At 42.7% G+C, this 24,021-nt stretch overlaps 1 long non-coding RNA gene across 1 annotated transcript in view; it reads right to left on the bottom strand.

Annotated features, from left to right (window-relative positions):
• Positions 1-1,040: 1,040 nt before the first annotated feature.
• Positions 1,041-24,021, bottom strand: part of LOC138846579 (uncharacterized) — a 168,224-nt gene continuing 145,243 nt past the window's right edge. The window contains exon 4 of the long non-coding RNA XR_011384102.2: positions 1,041-1,698. This is a non-coding gene — a long non-coding RNA (uncharacterized LOC138846579). The remainder of the gene's footprint in view (positions 1,699-24,021) is intronic.

Here is a 24,021-nt window from a genome sequence, read left to right as displayed (position 1 = left end):
GCACCTGAATTTTAAGACTTGAGTTTATGCTATATGAAGATGTTTGTGGCTTTGTTTTGTTTTGTTTTGCATTGTCTCTGCAGAAAGCAATACGTGCAGGTTATTATTTTAGGAAATGATCTTCTGTCACTGATTTTATTGCTTGCCTGTTTTAGCTTTGTCACATTTCTCCCTTATCTTCAAGTCTAATTGCTAATTATCCTTCCCTCAAATTTCTTAGGATTAATTTAAATCAAAGTTGATATCTCATTCACTTTGATTTGATTACTTTAATTTGCATAGCAAATATTTATTCCATTGATAAGTATTATATGCAACATAAATCAAATTGTTATTGCAAACAATAGACATTGTCTATTGTCTTAAGGCTACTCTAGATGACTTATTTTTCTGTCTTTTGGGAAGGATGTTACTCATCTCTAAAGCTTGTCAAACCATATTGTTTTAACTTACTCTTAAATACTTTGATATTTTTTGGTGATCATCACCTCTTTTTGTTTTAGCATGAAAAGACCTCACTCTTGATCTAAGAATATTCTTAGCCAATTGCTTCATTTAAAAGGTAATTTAAATGAGGGAGTGGCATTTACTGTAGTGGTTAAGACACTCACATCCTCTATCAGTGCATTGGTTCAATAGCCTATTCTGGCTCCCAACCCCAGCCTCCCGCTAATGCAGACACTTGGAGGTCCCAGTCACCAAACTGGGAGCCCTGGACTGAGGTCCGGGCTCCCAGCTTCTGCCTCAACCCAGCCTCAGTCCAGTCCTAGCCATGGCAAGTATTTGTGGTGCAAAGCAGCACACAGAAACACGCTCTCACCCTCTCTTCCCACTTCCCTCAAATAAATAGTTTTTAAAGTGTGATTCAATCCAGTAACTTTGGGCTTTGCTCTCTCTCATTTCTTTCAAACATTTCTTCTCTCCCATTCTATCATTAAAAGAAATTTAAATCAAATATAAGAAAATATAAATATTGTACTCAATTATTTTGGGACCAATAACAACAGGAGGACAGGCATGGCTTTAGGCTCATATTCGCTCTTAAATAAAATGGTCTATTGAGTTATAGCATATGCAAAAGTCAGTAAGTCAAATGTGTGTGGTTAGATTGACAGAAATATACATAACATACATAACTATATATATTGGTATAACAATATATAGGCACATATATATATAAACAAGAAAAATACTAATTAAAAAAGAAATCAAGAAATGTGTTATTAGATGAATTTTCACCATAAAGCAAAGCATAAGCACCACTCAGTCAAAAGCCAGAACAGTACCCACACCCGCCCCCTATCAGTAATCCACCCCACTTACCACCACCCAAGTTAAACACTTCTCTGACTTCTAAAATCACAGATTATTTTGTCTGATTTTTAAGCATTATTTAACATATTTTTCTTCTAGCTTCTTTTACTCAGTATTATATTTGGCAGATTTGTTCCTGTTGTTACCTACAATAAAAGTTCATTCATTCTCATTACGATGGAGGATATCTCATTTTGCGGATATTTGTTCTTTTTTCTTAATTTATTCAACTGCTGATGGTGGATGTTACAAATACAGACACTGCAAGGATGCTAGGAGGCATCTTTTGGTGAATATGGATGGGCACTCCAGTTGGCTAAACAGTAGTCCTTCCTTAGCCAGCTTCACTTCCCACAGTTTCAGTGACACGTGATGTACCATGGTCTGAAAAAATGGAAAGTTTCACAAATAAACAATTTGTAAGTTTTTGAATTGTGCACCATTCTGAGCAGCAGCATGAAATCTCACACTGTCACATGCCAGCTCGCCCAGAACAGGAGCCAGTCCTTTGTCCAACACCACTATAAACGCACCCGCCAGTTAGCCGCACAGTAACTCTCTGTTATCAGATCTGTCGCAGAATCACAGTGCTCCTGCAAGGGCTTTGTACCACAGCTCTTTCAGACAACCACTGGGGGTCTTGGAAAGTGTCCACCATGGATAAGGGGGAACTGCTGCATACCTAACAGTGAAATTGCTGTACAAAGGGTGTGCATCTGTTTAGCTTAGTAGATACTACCAAGCAATTGTATCAATTTATTTTTAATATATTTGTATGTTCATTGATACATAGCAATTTTTCAAATGTATGGGGTACCATGTGATATTCCAATAAATGTATACCATGTGTAATAGTCAAATCAGAGTAACTGGCACAGCTTTCACCCAAGAGAGCTATCATTTCTTTGTGTTGGGAACATTTAAACTCTTCCCTACTAGCTATTCAACTAATATATTCAACTAATCATTGTCAACCATAGTATTCTTACTATTCAATGGAATATTACAAGTTATTACTCCTAATTGCATCCCTGTACTCAGTGTTAATCATCCCCTCTCCATGGAAAATTTGCTCGCTCTTTCTCATGCCCTGTCCAGGCTCTTAGTCACTATTCTATTCCCCACTTTCGTAAAATCAGCTTTTTAGCTTCCACATATAAGAGAGGACAGCTGGTATGTGCCTTTCTGTGACTGACTTATTTCATGTACCATAATATCCTCCAGTTCTACCCATGTTCCTACAAATGGAAAAGTTTCACTCTTTTTATGGCTGAATAATATTTCTCCCTCTCTCTCTTGTTGCTGTGGATTCGTTCTGAGAGGAGGAGCATGGTAGGAGCGAGAGGCGCCAAGTCACCACACATAACTGACACTCACTTGCCAGCAGCCATCTTGGCATGGCCTTCTCATTCCACCACATTTCTCACTTTTTCTTTGTTTTTGAGCAACGGGAGGCATGATTCTTGGCCACACCATTGTTGACCCCGTTTCCATGTGGTCTCCGTAGGGGGCTGTGCCTGTCTTAGGTTGGCCCCCAGGGGATCTTACCCGTAGTTGACTAACCAGCGCTCAAAATGGGAGACCACAGGAGTGCTTCCTATGATGGAGGAATGAGGAGGAATGAGGAACAGTGGTAATCAAGAATGGCGTGACCGCACACAGGCTGTGGGCCCTTTGAATGGCTGACCAGAGCTAGTGGGGTATAAAGCAGTAATGGATATGGCTATGGGCAGTTCCTCAGGGCAGGATGATAGGGCAGCAGCTTGACAATCAGTAGCAGGTGCGTCTGCTAACAAGGTAGACTCTCAGTCTTGTTCAGCTGGTTCTGGTTGACTATCAGTTGCAGGCTTAATGTTTCTGGCTGGTACCCAAATGGGCTGTCCCGCATTCTCTTGAAAGACACAAGCATATCCTCGGCCTTTGGTTAGCAGAAGCCTTTTTACAGGCGTTGGAATCCAGGGCCTGAATTCTGTGTCCACTCCAACATTAATGGCAAACATGTGGGTGGGATGGGGTCTAGCGGCTACCCTGAGAGCCTGGGGTGCCTGGGGACTGCCACAAATATGGGGATCCTCATTGGGTGCTGATGGGATGCCCTCACATAGGTTATTGCATCAAGGTCATCTAAATTCATGCCATGGGTATTTGGGGGGTGGCTGACTAGGCATTGCTGCATTGTCTGCTGTCACAGCTCTCTCTCCCTAAGTCATCAACTGTTGCCTGTGAGGCAGTGGCCTGGAGTGACAGGCTCTTATCACTCACAGATTCATTATGTTTGGTAATCTGTGTGGGTTTCTGAGAGGGGGTTATCTTTCCCATGTTTGACCACTTAAGAGCAGCATACCACACCAACTCTAGCCAAAGGAAAGACACCCACAGCTCTGCTGCCATAACAAAACAAATTCCTTGCACCTCTGTGGCTGAAGGTATTATGCAAGGGGTTCCCTATGTTAGATGAACAGACAGTGGTGTATCAGATCATAAGTATGTCCTGTGCTTAGTGGGGGACTTCCTTGATTCGTTGGGTCAAGGCCATATGCCCACATGGTGTCTCTGGAGCGTCACCTCTCTCAAGTGAGGGAAGATGACTGGGTTCCAAATTCTGGGATGATCAGTCCCTTATGTGAATTTGCCGGGAGAACCGAAAGTAAAAGGAGGAGCCGAGAAGCAGCTTTACGCTTCTGGGTGGTGTGTGCCCAACCTGGAGTCACTTAGACCGAGGACAAGGACAAGGAAAGGGGTGTAGGAGTTGGTTCTGTACCCACCTCACATAACCGAACAGCACACAAAACACCGAGGGGCTTACTTGCCAAAATCAAGGGGGGACCTCGCCAAGTCTGTCACGCTGTCTCTCTCTTAGCCACGCTGTTGAGATTGATTTGTTCTGAGATGAGAAGTGTGGTGGGGGCAAGAGGTGTGGAATCACCACACAGACACCGGGAGTTGGGTGAAAGTGGGCCAGAGGTGAGCAACCCACAGGCTCATTTATTTCAGTTGGTACAGCAGGTTATATAGCCAAGGCAGCCAATCTGGTCAAGGGGCAGTTTATGCCCTAACCAATCACAACCTATTGCCAGGCAGGCTCCGTTGCCAGGTGGTTTCCAAAGCCATTCCTGAGTAACTGACACTCGCTTGCCATATCTTGGATATAATGAATAGTGCTGCAATAAGCTTCAAGTGCAGATATTTTTCAACAGACTGACTTCATTTCCTTTGGAATCATACCAACTAGTACGATTGCTGGAGTGTACAGCAGTTTTATTGTCAGTTTTTTGTGGACTCTCCATACTGTTTTCCATAATGGCTGACTTGTGACAGTCTTTAGAGTGGTTTACTGGTTTATGCTCCCATCACAGAGTATGAGAATCACAGTTACTTTATATCTTCATCAGAGCTAAATATAGTTAACATTTTTGATATTAGACAAGATTTATTTCTTTGTTGTCAGTATTTTTCATATTGGACAAGATATATTTTATTTATTTTTAAAGTTTATAAGAAAGTTTACTGATTGTGTTAAGGAACAAAACATTTGATTTCCAACACAAAGCGGAAAATACATTTCAGTAGGTAATTGTATCATACATCTCATGTAACTAACAAACAAAGGGGTGTAAATGTTTAAGTATCTGTGTGCTCAATGAGAATTGAAAAAATATATTGTGTACCACCATCACTTGCTGGACATCAACATATGAAGCTGTGAACGTTTAATTGGACTTGCCATTGATTAAGGCATTCTAAGCACTTTAAAATATTCCTTGCATGATGGTTCATGTTATATGCCAACTTGACTAGACTAAGGGATGCCCAGATAGCTGGTAAGACCTTATCTCTGTGTGTATCTGTGAGCATGTTTCTGGGAGAGACCAGCCTTTTAATCTAACTGAGTGAGGGAGATTTTCCTCTCCCAGGCAGATGGACAGCGTTCAGTTTGCTGAGAGCCTGAACAGAACATAAAAGCAGAAGAAAAGTAAATTTGCTGTCTGTTCTCAAGCCGAATCCTCCTGCTTCTCCTGCTATCAGACTGCAACATTCTGGGTTCCCAGGCTTTCAGACGAAGACCGGAACTACACCACCAGCTCTCCCAGGCCTCCAGCTTGCAGAAGCAGATCATGAGATTTCTCAGCCTCCAAAATCATGGACATCTATGCCTCACGATAAATCTCTTTCTTGTATTTGTCTACCCATCCCGCTGATTTCATATCCCTAGGGAACTCTGACTGATACTCCTTACTAAACTGTGCTGACATTTCTGTGGCTGAGCTATTTTATGCAATTAAGTGAGGTATGTGTTAAAAAAAAAAAAAAACACATTAAGACACATTAAGAAGCAAATAAACTCTTGGCCGGTGCCGCAGCTCACTAGGCTAATCCTCCACCTAGCAGCCCTGGGACACCAGGTTCTAGTCCCGGTCGGGGCGCCAGATTCTGTCCCGGTTGCCCCTCTTCCAGGCCAGCTCTCTGCTGTGGCCCGGGAAGGCAGTGGAGGATGGCCCAAGTGCTTGGGCCCTGCACCCCATGGGAGACCAAGAGAAGCACCTGGCTCCTGCCTTCGGATCAGTGCAGTGCGCTGGCTGCAGTGCGCCGGCTGCAGCGGCCATTGGAGGGTGAACCAACGGCAAAGGAAGGCCTTTCTCTCTGTCTCTCTCTCTCTCACTATCCACTCTGCCTGTCAAAAAAAAAAAAAAAAAAGAGGCAAATAAACTCTTGAACCAAATGGTCTTCCTCCAGTCACAGGACAAGTCAAGGTGACCTGCAGAAAGGCACTGAGAATTGACCCGGATCCCCTCCAGTGAGGGGAGGACACAGGACTACTATGAGGACAGGATTTCTAGAGTAAGACACACTTCTCACATGTTCAGAGTGTTCTTCAGATCACTCTATCTATGGATAGGTCAAGCCTAGATCTAATATAAATATTTATATGCCCTAAAGTTTCCAACTAGGAAAGCAAAGAGGCTCAGATCTCAACACCCAGCATGGGCAGCGACATGGTGAAATGCAGAAAAGCTGCCTCAATTTTTCTCAGCTTTCAACTATTCTCTATTGTAAGGGACTAAATTTCTCCAGATATTTGGGAACCTGTTGTTAGGCAACGTGTCTGAATTATTAATAAGTATAAAGAGAGAATCACATTAAGACAGGGGGAAAAAACAAAGCCAGCATTCAAGGCCTTAGGGATAGTACCTGCAAACAGCTAAGACACATCAAAACAAGGAAAACTACTTAGTCACAGATACTTGAATGCATTGCCTGTCTCTCACGCTACCTTAAAGGTAGGTACTCTGTTTTACATGTCCATCATAGCAAACGACTTCTCCCTTTGCCTGTATTTAGAAGTTGACAATGCCAAGACTTCACACAAGGTGAGCGGTTATACTCCACCCCTCCCTTCTCCACCCGCACTCGCGTGCGTTTCCCTGTAACAATGGCCTCCTGTTCATGTCCTGCAGGCACCATGGCAACTAGCAGCTTTCCAAGCAACCCTCCCAGAAATCCAAGGTTCAGGGCGAGCGAGCTCCTCGCCTCATCCTAGCCCATTACACATCTGGAAGAAAAGGAACAAAAACACAGGTTGGGCATCTCCCAAGCAGATATACTCTCTTCCCTAATATCTGATTTTTTTTTTTTTGACAGGCAGAGTTAGACAGTGAGAGAGAGAGACAGAGAGAAAGGTCTTCCTTTCCGTTGGTTCACCCCACAAATGGCCGCTGCAGCTGGCGTGCTGCACCTATCCAAAGCCAGGAGCCAGGTGCTTCTCCTGGTCTCCCATGCGGGTGCAGGGCCCAAGGACTTGGGCCATCCTCCAATGCACTCCCAGGCCACAGCAGAGAGCTGGCCTGGAAGAGGAGCAACCAGGACAGAATCCAGTGCCCCAACCGGGACTAGAACCTGGGGTGCCGGTGCCACAGGTGGAGGATTAGCCAAGTGAGCCGCGGCGCCAGCCCCTAATATCTGATCTTTTGTATAGCGTGCAGAACCCAAACAGGTCCTCACCAAATATGGGCAACCCTCTGCCTTTGGTTTACATGTTTCCTTTGAAACTTCTATTGAAAAATGGAAGGGGCTGGCACTGTGGCACAGCAGGTAAACTCCCTGACCTGAGGGCACCGGTTCTAATCCCAGCTGGTCCTCCTCTGATCCAGCTCCTTGCTGTGGCCTGCAAAAGCCGTAGAAGATGGCCCAAGTCCTTGGGCCCCTGCACCCATGTGGGAGACCTGGAGCAATCTCCTGGCTCCTGGCTTCAGATTGGCGCAGCTCCAGCCGTTGCGGCCAATTGGGGAGTGAACCATCTGATGGAAGACCTCTCTCTCTCTCTCTGCCTTTCCTCTCTCTGTGTGTAATTCTGACTTTCAAATAAATAAATAAATTTAAAAAAAAAAGAAAAATGGAAGGTTTGCCTCCCAATTAGGACAGACCTGAAACCATGAAAGAGTTAGACTTTCCCTGAGTTAGACTTCGTGGGCTTGGTTTGCCCAAGTGTGAAATTTATTAAAAGACCATTTTGTACAGCTCCTGACTATGAAGGGACAATAGCTGTTAGGACTGGAGTGCAGGCCTTTAATCTTGTACAGGAGTCACTCTTGAAATTCAGTGGAGTTCAGTAGAAATAGTATTGGAGTACCTACTAGAAGTCAAGTCTTGTGCTGAGTGGCTGAAATAAATTTCTCTGTAGAACTTTTGGATTTAGGAGGAATCCAAACCACATAGAGAGATACTCAAGAGCAGTTGTAGAATTATGCACAGGGTCCAGCAGATAAGGGGCACTCAACCTTGCCCAGAGAAATCAAGAAAGATTTGCTGGGAGTGGGGAAGAGAGGGGGATTTGATGTCCTTTCCGCACTTGAGCGTTGTGATTCGCAGTGTCATCCACATTACCCGTGATAACTCCTTAAGGCTGTAGCCCTACTCACCTAACTGCAATGGGTCCCCAGATGAATAAATCCAGATTCCTTTTATGGCAACTGAACACATGCTTCTCTGGACCTTCCCTTCAATCAATGCTATTTTCTACTCCTCCTGCTTAATCTTCCCACTGTGCATCCACTTAAAATATACTCCTTTCCACTCACCACTTACTCAAACCCTTTTTTTTCCCCACAGTCCAGCTCAAGGTTCAGTTCCTCTATGGAGCATCTGTCTACATACAAATATTTCCTTCACTTTGATTTCTTCTCCTACTTCACTGTCATAAGTCTGTTCAGATGTTATCTTGAAACAGTCTGTTGTTTAATAGTAACTTGTCTGCCTACAGGGATAAAATACCAATGGAGAATCAGGGCTCTACAACATCATTCAAAAAGCAGGAGGTTGTGAGAGGTAGTACCTTCCCTTTCTGACCCTCATCTCCCAGGCAAGGCTGCTCTCTGAATAGTGTGGCAGCTGAAGTCTTAGTTTCAATCAGGATGCAATTCTCCTGTCCCCAGAGTCTATGCTGAGAAGTCCCCTAGTACAGTATTGGTGAAGAAGGATTTGAAAAGGGAACACCAGGAAGCCCACAGCTGTACTTCGTCCCTCATATTTTTCAGATACAGGCTGTGTGATCTCCAAGAGGACTTTTCCAGAACCAAGATCTATTGGTTTCCTAGGACTAACATGATAAAACGACACAATGTTGTTGACTCCATAGAAATTTGTTTTCCTGTAGTCCTAGAGCCTAGAAGTGTGAAATCAAGATATCATTCTAGGAGAGAATCCATACCACACCCTCTCCTAGCTTCTGGTGGCTCCAACAGTCTTTGGTGGACCCTGGACCATGGTTGCATCACTCCAATCTCCATCTCCATGGTCACATGGCCACTTCCTCATCTCTCTGCCAAATTTCCCCTCTGTGTCTCTTACGAGGAAACTTATCATTGGATTTAGGGTCCAGCCAGATACTCCAGGATGATCTCTTCATTGAATGATCCTTCACTTAATCACATCTGCAAAGACCCTTTTTCCAAATAAAATCCCAATCACAGTGTTCTGGGTATCAGAACGCGCACCTTTTTACAGGACACCATTCAACCTGCTACTTAAGATTTATCGGAGTCTTAAGGCAACCTAATTCCCTGAAGGTTTCCCTAACATTGGTGATTTACAAGCACACTCATGGGTTAGCAGATCGTAAAGCTGCTTTCTGCTCCTGAGTTGCTGAAAGAAACGTGTACAAGAAGCATTGCTAAATGCTTTAGGCTGGGATGGGAGGCGATGAATTAAGCGTGCCCTCAAAGATACTATAATCTATGAGGAACAGTAAACATGTACACAAATATACGAAAATTGAATGAAGGTGAAAATACGGTGGATGGTAGGCAAGGGTAAGGAGTGAGTAAAGAGTGCTTAATTCCCTTCCCTCTAATTCTCCCTCCACATCACTCTTCCTGGCATTCATTCCAACACCTTACACATAGAACAACTGGTGCATTAGCTGACATTTTGGTTCATTTCTTTCATGAACACTGAAGGCAAGTGGATAGCCTTTGCTAAGTGTGACCTTACGGAGTTCTCGTGAACCCCCAACCTGCACCTGTCTTATTAAAAACAGAGATTACATTGAAACTATGGTAACTGACAAAAAAATCTCAAAGGAAAGCAGAAGAGTATAGAGTGATTATATTATTTCAAACCATTTTCTTTAGTAATATGAATCCACAGAAAATTATACATAAAAGGGATATATAATATGTACAACACATCATAATATAGAGCAAATATATCTCTAATACATAAAGGAGACACAGATAGCATCCACCTTTATAGAGCTCAAGTTGACTTTGTTTTGCATAGGGCTAGAAATAAACACACCTACAGCATTATCTATCACTGGCAATTTTAACACTTGTAACTTCTGCTCTAAAGGAGCCTTCAGATTTCCAATTCTCTGTCCATGGCCATGATTTTGTGCCTTTATCCATGCAGAAGTAACATTAAATCACTTTCACATAAAGACTTAACTTCCACTGCCAGCTCAGGGTCAGCAGTCAGGGATGAGATGGAAAGAAGTGCTGATTAATAGGGCTTTAAAGACTGGCTCAGGCGTCTTAAAACAAGACAACTATCTGAAATGGCTCCACATCTTTCCAACAATTCAACACTTCACTTATAATAATCACGACTTCTGGTGCACTTATACCACAGCACAGTTTCCCGGAAACAAAGGATTATTTCCTCTAGTTTCTTGGATTTGTTTGTTTATTTATTTGTTGTTTTGGCACTTCAAGGGCAATGCAAGGATATAGTCAGTTTGTTGTGGATATGCAGGTACAGAAAGAAAAAAGGAAATAGAGAGAGGGGCCTCCTCTTTAGGGAACCAGGGGGAACACACTGTAGGACACATTATGTTGAAGTGAGCAGACACAAGACAAGCAGAGTGGAATGCCTTCATAAACACCCTGGGCTGCTTCTAAAGGAGGGGCCTTATCTAACATAGGTACAGAATTTTCCACAAAGGCTTCTGATCTCAAAGCATTCATTTGTTTAACTCCCAAAGTTTGGCACAGGTTGCACAAAAACCTTGCTCATCGAATTCAAAAATACCCATTAGACATCATACTATGCCTCCCTGCACCCCCACACACAGGGGGCACTTCCTAAGTGGGAAAGAACCTGAAATGGTGGTAGAATTTCTTTTATGGATTGTTCTCACCATCTTATAAATTAAATGGCATCATATTGTCAATTAATTGAACTATCGACTTGGGTTGAGATGCAGTTCTCACACACCTGTGAGATTTGCAGCTCCAAGCTGAATTTTTCAGCCAAAGTGAAGACCAGAGGCTACAGAACCAGAAAATCCATTCTTCGGAAGAGGCCAGTGAGCAGCCTGGCCTCATAAATCCACTGTGATTCTTCAGCCACCCTGCTCAGATCAAAGCGCAGCGACAGTTCACCTTCAACTACAGAGCCCTAGCATGAAGAGTACAGTGCCAAACATGAATCTGTGGGGCCGGCGCTGTGGCATAGCGGGTAAAAACCACCACCCACAGTGCCAGTATCCCATATGGGTGCTGGTTCAAGTCCCAGCTGCTCCACTTCCGATCCAGCTCTCTGCTGTGGCCTAGGAAAGCAGTAGAAGATGGCCCAAGTCCTTGGGCCCCTGCACTCGCATGGGAGACCCAGAAGAAGCTCCTGGCTCCTGGCTTCGGATTGGCACAGCTCCGGCTGTTGTGGCCAATTGGGGAGTGAGCCAGCGGATACTGGTTCTGCTTCTCCCTCTCTTTCTCTCTATAACTCAGACTTTCAAATAAAAAAAAAAATCTTTTTTAAAAAATGAATCTGTATCCACCTGAATTGTAAAGCTTCAGTCTACTGTTTCCTGATGGAACTATTCTAAAGGCATAACTTCATGGTGCAAGGGAAGACCATAATGTTTAGCAAAAATATCCCAAATACAGCATTCTCAATTCCTCAAAGTTATTTTCAAACAGAAAATAATTCAAAATTTTTCTAAAGAATGCTTATCTGTTCCTTTGTTATTTGAGCCAAAGTAAAGGGCATTCCGCAGTGATGTGGAAGGTGGAAAAGAAACAGACACTGAGACTGGCACTGTGGTGCAGCGGGTTAAAGCCCTGGCTGGCCTAAAGTGCCAGCATCCCATATGGGTGCCGGTTCTAGTCCCGGCTGCTTCTCTTCCTCTGCTGTGGCCTGGGAAAGCAGTGGAGGATGGCCCAAGTCCTTGGGCCCCTGCACCCGCATGGGAGACCAGGAAGAACCTCCTGACTCCTGGCTTCGGTCTGACCCAGCTCCAGCTGTTGTGGCTATTTGGAGAGTGAACCATCTGATGGAAGACCTCTCTCTCTCTCTCTCTCTCTCTCTCTACCCCTCTCTGTAACTCTGTCTTTCAAATAAATAAAATAAATCTTTTTTTAAAAAAGGAAATCATTTTTTAAAAAAACCAGAAACAGTAATTCTCACATGGTAACAGTGGGCAGACTGAGGGCTTCAGTAAATGGCAGACGTGACAACCTGCCAAGCCTTCCTCAGCATCCCCCATAGATCACCAACTCCAGGAACACAGGCAAATGGACTTATGGGCAGAAGTTTCTCAAAATTCCAAATCTTACCAGAGACGTTTCTCCTTTAGCCCTTTCATTTGCTTTGAACATCTCTAATTCCCTGTATTAATTTCCGTGCATCTTGGGATACCTAGAGTGACTTCCATTCTCCTGATCAGCCCAATAAAGAGAGAAAAAAAAAAAAAAAGAAAAAGAGGGCTGGCATTGTGGCACGGTGGGTAAGCCACTGCCTGCTTCCAATCCAGTTCCCTGATAATGTGCCTGGGAAAGCAGAGGAAGATGGCCCAAGTGCTTGGACTCCTGCCAACCATGTGGGAGACCCAGATGAAGTTCCTGGCTCCTGACTTTGGCCTGTCCCAGCCCAAACCATGGCACCCATTTGGGGAGTGAACCAGCAAATGTAAGATCAATCACTCATATTCTCGCTGTCTCTTTCTCTCTCTGATCTTCTTTTCAGATAAATAAATAAATAAATCATTTTTCAAAAAGGAGCAGAAATTATTCTTGGATGTTAAAAATGAGAACAGTCCATTTGAATCCAAACAATTAGAGTTATCATTTAAAATTAACGTTTCTCGGTGTCTTGTTAGAGCCCCCAGTGAGCCCGGATCCACCTATGGATTCAGAAGACTTCTGGTTGCCTGATTCTGACAATAAGCTTGCAATTCCTGCCCCTGTGCCCTCTGGTGAGTCTTTTATGCATACACAGAAGCCAAACTGCTGAGGTTTCAGTAGGCTTACAAAACAATTTATATAATCATTCTGTGCCTTTTTGTCCAGAAATGTTTGTTTAATAAATGTATGTGTGGAAGAAAAAAAATAAAAATGAATAAAATTAAATTAATATTTCTACTGAGTCAGGTAACAATGGTCATCTTCAGCCATACTCCATCTTATGTCATACTCTGGAATTTATAATTGAGGACATCAGGGCCTCAAGAAGTAGTCTAACTTACCCTACGTCCTACAGCTTCCAGTGAGAAGAATTTGAAAGTAAACCCTAGACACTCTCTTAGAACTCAAACCCTTTCACAACTGATTCTTCACCACAGCAGGCAACTAATATTGGAGAGGGGTCATTACAACCATTTTGGTAATCATATAAGGAAATCAACAGTACATGTTCTTTTGTGACAGAATCAGCATCCTTTAATCTTTCCCTTCTTGCCAGACACTGTAGAAATTTGTTCAACCAATTACTGGTAGAGGCCTTGTGTTTGGGATGCCGTGAGAACCAGTCACTACAGATCCCAGCATAAAGGGCTTCAAGGGTCAGAAATACTCTAACAGAAGTACTGGCTAAAGGAGCTGGATTTCTAGCAACAGCCACAAAAACATTATTCCCCAGATAACATGTCCCTAGGAGACATGGTTGCTAGCATCTCCTGGGTCTTGTCTTGACATATTTCTTCCAAGGGCCATCACTTCCATCAACTTCCTTTACTTGTTTCTGGAGATTCTGAGGCTCTTACAAAAAAAATGCGTGACTTTTGTCTGGGAACAACACAGCAGCAGAGCTCTCTCTCTGGCAGACAGCCTACTCAAAATAAACCCACTGGACTTCACAGTGAGAAGCTTGGCTTCACCTGGAGGCAAGAAATTGTACCTCCAGCAATTTTTCCTGCCAATCCCTCTACATGACAAAGCACATATGAATGCAAATAAGCTAATCCTTCTCTGGAAGAGTAAGCTGCACCTGGAAGCCAGCTTACAGGAGTGCCAGAGAAGATGTGATTGTGCGGTACCTGGGGGACTGCCACAAAGCAGGCTGGGAAAATCCCCACCTGGGATGCTTGTGATAACACCTAATCATCAACTGGGATAATTGGCCTCTAAAAGGGATACGTGCTAATGATAGAATCAAGTTATAAGGTTATTAAACTGCTGAAAGGTTAGGAACTTTGTCTATTGATTAGAGAGTTTCTGAGGACAGAAAGCCATTGAAGTTCAAATAAACTAATGGAATGCAAGTCTACAGGAAGAGGTCACGTGTCCTGTTATGTGGTGAAAAGATTCAGGAAAAAGCCCCTCGAACAGAACAAAGCAATCGTTCACAAAGAACCAGATGAGTCCCTGTGAAAATTGGAACTCACCCCTCACTATCACCAAACCACCAAAATAATGGTATCAGCACAAGATACAGTTACAAACACAGAGATATTCTTTAAATCGGTTGTAAAACATCTGATCTAACTTGTTTTCCAAGACGTATCTAACTTGTATTTCCAAGACGTATTCCTAACATGCATTTTCTAATGACAGAGGTGGTTTTAAAACATGTCTGCCACGTCATTGACACCACTCCTGTCAAGAGACGAGATGGGGAAGCTCTCCTGATGTATTCGTGACATGCTCGTAACCAGTAGGGTGCAGTGGAAGTAATGCTGAGTGGCTTCCGAGGCTAGGCAAGCCAAGATGATGCAACTTCCACACGGTTCTCTTGGGATGCTCACTCTGGGAGAACGCAATGTTCGAGTAGTAAATGACTAGCCAGAGGCCACCATACTGGAGAAGGTGAGTGAAGAAGCTCTTGCCCACAGCCCCAGAATCAGTCCTAGCTCATTATCAGCTCGAACCTCAACCAAGTAGAGAAGGCATCTTGGACTTAGCACCAAGTCAAACTCTTAGATGACTACACCCACAGCCAGTGTCCGATGACCCCTACCTAAGAGGCTCCAAACCAGTGCTCCTGAGTCAGGCCATTTCAAAATTCCCAACTCGCAAACATGAACACAAATAAAATGGTGCTCATTGTGCACTAAGTTTGGGGATAGGATACTATACAGCACTAGAAACTGAAATAATCTATAAAACTTTTTTTGCCCTTTTTCCAAATTTTCAAGTAACAATAGCTAACACTTTTAAGGCTTTCCAACTGACAGAATCAATCACATACAGATGACCTCATGTTATTTTTTATAAATACCATGTGAAGAGGCATGATGATCATGCATCCCTGAGACTAAGACAAATGCTTATTATCCCAAGCAGGATTCAGAGCCATGTCATCTTATCGCAACACAACAGCCTTTGCCACGACGCTGCCTCTCAAATGTGGTGAAATATTTTAAGTGGCTGAAATTTTTATCTATTCAAAATCACTAGATGACGATGAAAAAACTAACGGCATTGGTCCTTTGCTTATTGTTTCCAGATTGACTGTCTCTTCGTGCATTTATAGGCCTTTATAAAATTTTTAAAAGACAGAATAAAGCAACTCCTGGGGAGCTGAGATGGCAGCCAATTCTTGCGTTTCTTTATATTTGTAAATAACAGGGTGATTCCTCTGTAATTTTACTTTCAACAGTACAAGGAACAGACTGGGTTTCAGGAACTGAAATAAAGCTGAATTTTAACCATGCATGGAGAGACTTATATTTCATAACAACTCTCTGAATTTTGCATCTTTAAACACACTTTGGGAATCAATTGATTGGGGTCCTTAAAATTTAGAATTTGCTTAATCCTAAAAGAGTCTGCAAAATCTGGCATGCTGTCTGGGTATTTTGAGTTCCCCTGTATTAAATTTTTACAATGGATAAATCAACAAAAACACATTTAGTTTTTTCTATTAAGAGCACTGATGTGATACAAAGCAGCATAAAATGTGCTTCCATCCTTACAAAAGCTTACAGTCTGGTTGGGGATATTCAGAGATAAATTGGCATGATGTAGAAGGAAACATGCTAGAATGAAAATATATTTCCCTATGGTCCTGAAAAGGCTGTTAAAAAGATTAAAAATAAAATGCTTTATAAGTCACAAAACTCTAAGCAAATGTAGTATAAAATATACGTGTAAATTAAAACAGAAAAGATTTTACTCAAAATGGCGGCTAAATCCCACAGTGCTTCAGCTCAGTTTTTAGAGTCAACCTTGTACCTTACTGGTTGATCCCACAATGAAGGTGGGAAACTGTACCTTACAGGTTGATTAAAAATGAGATAACCCATTGCTGACTACTAATGCTTTTTAGTTATGTACATCACATGGGAAGGGGAATTTTCATCGTGGTAGACATTAATGAGATCCCAGAAAGAATTCACCACAAAGTACAGGTCACCAAAATTCTTAAACTGAGGCTCATTAGCATAGATGATGTCTAATTAAAAAGTTAAAAAAGAATGGTGAGTTGCATGCGCCATTTCTATAGGTTTCTTAGATTTATCTGGAGTCTAAGAATGAATATTTACAGGGGCCGGCACCGTGGCATAGTGTGTAAAGCTGCTGCCTGCAGTGCCGTATCCCATATGGATGCCGGTTCGAGTCCCAGCTGCTCCACTTATCCAGCTCTCTGCTATGGCCTGGGAAAAGCAGTAGAAGATGGCCCAAGTCCTTGGGCCCCTGCACCCACATGGAAGATCTGGAAGAAGCTCCTGGCTTCGGATCAGCCCAGCTCCAGTCATTGCAGCCATCTGGGGCGTGAACCAAGAGATGTAAGACCTCTCTCTCTTTCTACCTCTGCCTCTGCCTCTCTGTAACTCTGCCTTTCTAATTAAATAAATAGATAAGAATGAATATTTACATACTCTATGGCTTCTATGAAGTCTTAACTTCCCTAAAGTTACTTTTTACTACTGCCACCAAGAGGACATAACATGTTCCAGAGAAATAAACTGGAGAATTGGGTACAGTTTTCTGTATCGGACTCCTAACTTAATGTCACCAGGAAAATATTGCTAAGAAATATGAGGGACAGGGCAGGGACTTGGCACAGCAGTTAAGACACTACCTGGGACACCCACCTCCCATATCAGGGTGCCTGGGTTCAATTCCTGACTCCACTCTGACTCCGGCTCGCAGCCCATGGCTCTGAAAGGCAGCAGCAGGTGACTCCAGGAGCCAGGTCCCTGCCACCCAAGTGGGAGACCAGAATTGAGTTCCAGGTTCCTGGCCTCATCCTGGCCTACCTCTGGCTGTTGTGGGAATTTGGAGAGTGAATCAAGGGATGGAAGAACTCCTTGTTTTTCTGCCTTTCAAACCAGAAAAAAAAAAAAATCTATTTTAAGAGCAAAATAAATATGAAAGCCTCTTAAAACATGAGAAATACAGCAGAGAAGATGTCTGGTTCACTTGGATAATTAAAAAAAAAGGGGGGGAGCTGGCACAGCAGGGGCATTGTGGCACAGCAGGGGCATTGTGGCACAGCAGGTTAAACTACCAAGTGTGATACTGGCACCCCACATGAGCACCAGTTCCAGTCCTGGCTGCTCTATTTGAAACGGAAGCTCGCTCTCTCGCGCGCTCTCTCGTGCTCGCTCTTTCTCTCTCTCTCTCTCTCTGTTTAACTCTGCCTTTCAAACAAATAAATTAATTTTTTTAAATGTGTTCCAAATTGCCCTGCCTAAAGAGATTCAAAACATCAGCAGGATGGGATGCTGACTTGTATATTAAGACCCCAGGATCTTGGCATTAACAGCCACCAACCATATTCAAACCTTTGGTCCACTTTTGGCTTCAGTTTCCTCTCTTATTTAAAAGAAGTAACAGCAGTGGATCTAACAATGTTCAAGAAATTCTTACTAGGCACACTGTGCCATGTGATGAAGAAATGGAAGTGAACAGCACTGACAAGGTAGGGAAATACACAAAGAAAAATGACATTAAAAATTACACAGAGACTGCTGTGTATAATAATGTAATAAAGTATCAGTATTAAATAGAGTTGACCTTCAGGGTCTCTCAACCTTGGGACTGGTGACATGTTGGACGGGGTCATTCTCTGCCATGTGTCTAGGAGGGTATTTTGCAGCATCCTTGGCTTCTACCCACCTGAGGCCAGTGGTGCGTCCCCTCCAGTTACAACAGCCAAAAATTTCTCAAGACACTTCCAGATGTCCCTGGAGACATTTAACACTCACATTCAACACTTACAATGACCATGCCTCCCTAAAATAATCATCTCTAATCACTAGAAGATATATTTCAGCTCCAAATCTTTATCAACATGATACCAGAGTATCACAAGACTATACTGAACCTGCCCCCTCCTCCCTTTGGGACCAACCTGTGTAATGACCATGCCATTATTTTCTGTCCCCCACTGTATATCTTGCTGAGCTGTTTACCTCAATAACATTCCAAACCTGTATTGCAGGAATTGAAAACACCATCAGACCCTATAAAGCAAATGACCAAGTGGCCCGAGTTATTTACCCAGGTGAGCAACTCGACAAGCGGTGCTTTCTCAGCTGTTATCCAGAGGCCTAGAGGAAAGGTATGGAGTTTCCCCAAATGGAAGCACTCATCTGCACAACCGTGAAAAGATAACCATTACTATGGCAGGACATCAAAACTGCAATAAATGTCCAAGTAGAAGAATGACAGGAGGAGGCATAAAGAAAGGATAGAAAAACCTCACATGAGAACATGTTCAGCACACAAAAAAGGGAGAGAGTTGTATAGGCCACGACAGCTTTACATAAAGGAGGACCTCAGCCTGATACTGAACACAGGGACAATTAGAAAGCAGGAGCAAATATTTCAGGGTTCAGACCAGCCCTTCTCTCCTTCATCAGAATCATTTGCAGATGAAGTTGAAACCATGACAAAGAAAATCTTTGTCTCTGAAGCTGACTGCAGAAAGATTCCATTTGAAATCTGTTAAATAGCTCATGAAATTAAAACTCACACCTGAACCGAAAGTCCCATCTTCCTTTATTTGTGTTAAAATGTTAGGGCATATTCCGTGGGAAATTTCTGAGCAAGAAGTTTCAAAAGCTCTCGGAAATACTTTTAGTGAATATGATAAGGAATAATTGTGCTCTTAGATTTTTTACAACAAAAAAAATGGGTTACCATGAGTTGTCATTTATAAATAGCACTCCCACAGATTCAGTAGACTCATTTTAAAAGAGAATTGACAGGGCTGGTGCTGTGACATATCGGGTAAAGGCTCCGCCTGCAGTGCCAGCATCCCATATGGGCACTTGGAGGCCCAGCTGCACGCACATGAGAGACCCAAAGGAAACTACAAACTGCTGGCTTCAGATCAGCACAGCTGCGGCCATCTGGGGAGTGAACCAGTGGATGGATGATCTCTCCCTCTCTCTCTCTGCCTCTGCCTTTCTGTAATTCTGCCTTTCAAATTAAATAAATCTTAAAAGGGGGAGGGGAGCATTGCCCTGTCTGCTTATTATCTTCCAAAGTTATCTACTCTGCTTATTTACTACTTTAATAAAATTTAAAGAAACAAAATGTAGGAATCCAGAATCCCAAAACATAGTGATAGATCACCTATGTCCATTCATTTCTCAGAACAATTCATCCCAGTGTTCCTTTAAATAAGAAATGCAGGTTGGAAAGGGCACAGAAGTCAGATGCCCTGAAACACCTACTCCGCCATTCACCTGTTAACGCATTCAACAGTTCTCAAAACCGAGTTCCTGCACATACACTGGGTGTGACTACAGAGTATTCACCAGATGGCTGTGAAGATAAAAAGAAATGGCGTATGGGAGACGCTTTGCCAACTGTAGAGTTCTATCAAGTGCTATTATTGCTACTGAATTACTCAATTAATATCAAATGTGACCACAGTGTGGTTTACATAAAATGTTCCGGCTTGCCCGTGACCCAGAGGGCCTAAGGTCCCTCTCGGCTTGATTAAACCTTGCACCAGCTTCTCCCTGATTCCAGGCCCTGACCTCCCTTTTCTTAGAGGACTTCCTTTAGAAAATTTGCAATTATAAATTTTTCTTCTGCCTCTTTGACATGCAAATTCTTTTAAAATCCTCTGGCCTCTTTTTATAACCCAGGAATGTCTTCCTCAGGGACCTGGGAGCCATCTCTTTGAAATGTGAGCATCAAAGGAAGATAGTGCCCCATCTCCAGCTTCTGCAGAGGGTAGGCACCTAACTTCCATGGGCACTTTGCTTCGAGTTGTGAAAATGCCTCCTGTCATGAAGATAAGAGAAAATTTTCTTTTCCCTTGGATGAAGCCAATTAGCCAACTTGATGGCCTATGATCCCCCTACCCCTTGGCTGTTAAAAGGTCTCCCACTGTTTGTCTCAGGGAGTTAGGTTTGCACTTCCGTCTGGGCTCTCCTATTGCAATAGCCTCAAATAAAGTTTCCTATGAATGTCTTTTTTCTGTACAATTTTTGCTTCCACATATACATGCAAAAGAATGATGATGCTGAAATTCATGAATATGAGGGGTCTTCAAAAACTTCATGGAAATACATATTATGAAAAAGTATGCATGGATTTCAAACATTTTGGCAAAAAAATAAGGTTATCTTTTAATTCTATTCTTCATGAATGTTTTGAAGTGCCCTTGGATATCAGGGTTCAGTTGCAGCAAATTTCATGGCTTCTGGGATCCTTTTGTGACCTAGCTTTCTTGCATCCCATCTTACTCCCTAATTGATTATAATTTCCAGGAGGAGAACAAATCTAAAACCTGACAACATCTCTCAAAGTCCTCTCTGTAGAAGCATTTTCTGATGTATGAGTCAAAACGTAGATATGACTGTCTTTGGTCCTTTGACTGTTACAGTACATGTTTCAGACTTTGACTTCTTAGCAGCTGCAGGACATGACAGGCTCCCTTGGGTAGTCAGGATAGTGAGTGGATGTCCAGCCATTTTTCCCTGTAATATTGTAACATAACATAGAGCAAAACAGGTTGGCAAATAAATGCATTTCAAGACAGTGTTACAAGATGTGACTTTTAGAGATGTGTCATTGTAGATATTACATGTACAAACATTGACAAGAGAAATATCAAAACTTTGTCAATAATAATATATTTATTTTTGTTAATTAATTTATTTTTAAGGAATATTTTATAAGTACAACTTCAGGAATATAGTTATTCTTCCCACCATACCCTCCCTCCTACTCACACTCCCACCCCTCTACCTCCTCCCTCTCCCCTTCCCAGTCCCATTCTCCATTAGATTCACTTTCAATTAACTTTGTACACAGAAAACCAACTCTATACTAAGTATAATTTCAAAAATTTGCACACACACAAAAAAATCCTGTTTGAGAATTAGTTTTACAGTTAACTCTCATTATACAACTCATTGAGAACAGAGGTCCTGCATGGGGCGTTAGTGCACAGTGACTCTTCATTTTAATTTAACAACTAACACTCTTATGTATGACGTCAGTGACCACCCAAGGCTTTTTTTTTTTTTTTTTTTTTTTTTTTTTTTTTTTTGACAGGCAGAGTGGACAGTGAGAGAGAGAGACAGAGAGAGAAAGGTCTTCCTTTGCCGTTCGTTCACCCTCCAATGGCCGCCGCTGCAGCCGGCGCACCGCGCTGATCCGATGGCAGGAGCCAGGAGCCAGGTGCTTTTCCTGGTCTCCCATGGGGTGCAGGGCCCAAGCACCTGGGCCATCCTCCACTGCACTCCCTGGCCATAGCAGAGAGCTGGCCTGGAAGAGGAGCAACCGGGACAGAATCCGGCGCCCCGACCGGGACTAGAACCCGGTGTGCCGGCGCCGCAAGGTGGAGGATTAGCCTATTGAGCCACGGCGCCGGCCTACCCAAGGCTCTTGACATGAGCTGCCTAGGCTATGGATGCCTTTTGAATCCACAAACTCTGTCAGTATTTAGACAAGGCCATAAGAAAAGTGGAAGTTCTTTCCACCCTTTAGCATAGGTACATCCTTCTTTGATGGCCACTTTTTCCACTGTAGTCTCACTCACCAAGGTCTGATATCAAAATTTGACCCCCTAAAATATAATACCGGAAGGTGGTCCCCTTAAAGTTCCCCAACAGTCCCACCTGGGGTACCACATATGTTATCAGAATTTGGGGTGCCAGCTAAATTGGTGCAGCCAACCCCCTACTGGCAAGAGGCCAGAGAGAGTAAGGAAAAAGGGCTGGACACACCGTGTTCCAGACTTTTAATCCACTTTCAAAGGGGAGTGGTTAATTATTCTGATTGGCCAGTGGGCAGTCAGTTGTTGCCAGGTAGGAGCATGAGGTCACACAGGGGTGTGTTGAAGGCATGGTCTTCCAGCTCACAAACCTAATCAGTTTTAACCTGTATGCCCATCTACTTCAGGTCCTTCATGTAGAACATTTTTTGCCACAGTGCCTTGGCTTTCCATATCTGAAATTCTCTCATGGGTTTTTCAGCCAGACCAGGAAGCCTTAAGGGCTGATTCTGAGGTCAGAGTGTTACTTAAAGCAATTGTCATTATATTAGTCTGCTGTGTGGACTGCTTCCCATGTTGGAATATTCTCTCATTTTTAACTTTATCTATTATTATTACCAGATTCAGATTACTTTATTCTATTTATATGAGCACATTAACACTTAATTCTATCTATATGTTCACTTTAACACTTAATATGATCACTTCAATACTTAAGATGGCATTTTTACCACTCAGCTTAATGGGATTTGGAGTACCATGACAAGTTTTTAAACTGTAAATTAGAAGTAAGTCCATAGGAATGTGTGCAGAACTATACAATTTTTTAAAAAATATATATCTTATTTATTTGAAAGACAGAGTTACAGAGAGAGGTAGAGACAGAGCGAGAGTTCTTCCATCCGCTGGCTCACTCCCCAGATGGCCGCAATGGCCGGAGTTGCACGGATTTGAAGCCAGGAGCCAGGAGATTTCTCCGGGTCTCCCACATGGGTGCTGGGGCCCAAGGACTTGTGCCATCTTCTACTGCCTTCCCACACCATTGCAGAGAGCTGGATCGGAAGAGGAGCAGCCAGGACTAGAACTGGCATCCCTATGGGATGCCGGCACTTCAGGCCAGTGCTTTAACTTGCTGCAGCACAGTGCCCCCCAACTATACAGCTTTACATTTACAAACATCCTCCTCCCTCTCTTATTGCCACTCAAATTTTTTTTCACTAAGATCCATCCTCAGTTGACTTTATACATATATAATTAACACTAAGTTAAGTAAAGAGTTCAACAAATACTATGATGAAAAAAAAAATGAGAAAACAAAACTGTTCCTTCAAAGACAAAACAAGGACAGCTCTAGTCATCTCTTCCCGAAGTGTCAATTTCCCTTCAGCAGATTTTGTTTCAGGTGCTGTATTAGTTCTCACAGATCAGAGAGAACATATGGTATTTGTTCGTTGGGGGCTGGCATATCTCACTAAGTATGATGTTTCCATATTCATCTATTTTGCTGAAAATTACCAGATTTCATTTTTTAGCACTGAGACTACTCTATTCCATAGAGTGTGTGTGTGTGTATATATATATATATATATATCCCCTAATTTCTTTATCCAATCTTTGGTTGATGGGCATTTATGTTGCTTCCATGTCTTAGCTATTGTGAATTGAGCTGCCATAAACACGCTGGTGCAGTAACTCTTCTGTTTACTGATTTCATTTTCCTTGGGTAAATGCTGAGGAGTGAGATGGCTGGGTCATGTGGTAGGGCTGTATTCAGGTTTCTGAGGTATCTGTATACTGTCATTCACAGTAGCTACACCAGTTTACATTCCCAACAGCAGAGGATTAGGGTACTTTTTTCCCCATATCCTCGCCAGCATTTGTTGTTCGTTGGGATTTCTGTATGAAAGCCATTCTAACTGGGTGCCTTGAAACCTCATTGTGGTTTTGATTTGCATTTCTCTGATCCTGAACATTTTTTCATGTATCTGATGGCCATTTGGATTTCCTCTTTTGAAAAATGTATGTTTAAGTGCTTTGCCCATTTTTTTTCTTTTTTTTATTTGACAGATGGAGTTAGACAGTGAGAGA

The sequence above is a fragment of the Oryctolagus cuniculus genome, chromosome 18, assembly GCF_051225735.1.
Source record: "Oryctolagus cuniculus isolate XC-2025 breed Fujian yellow rabbit chromosome 18, ASM5122573v1, whole genome shotgun sequence".
NCBI lineage: Eukaryota > Metazoa > Chordata > Mammalia > Lagomorpha > Leporidae > Oryctolagus > Oryctolagus cuniculus.
Note: the sequence above shows the minus strand (reverse complement) of the source record. Positions and strands in the feature narration are given on the sequence as shown.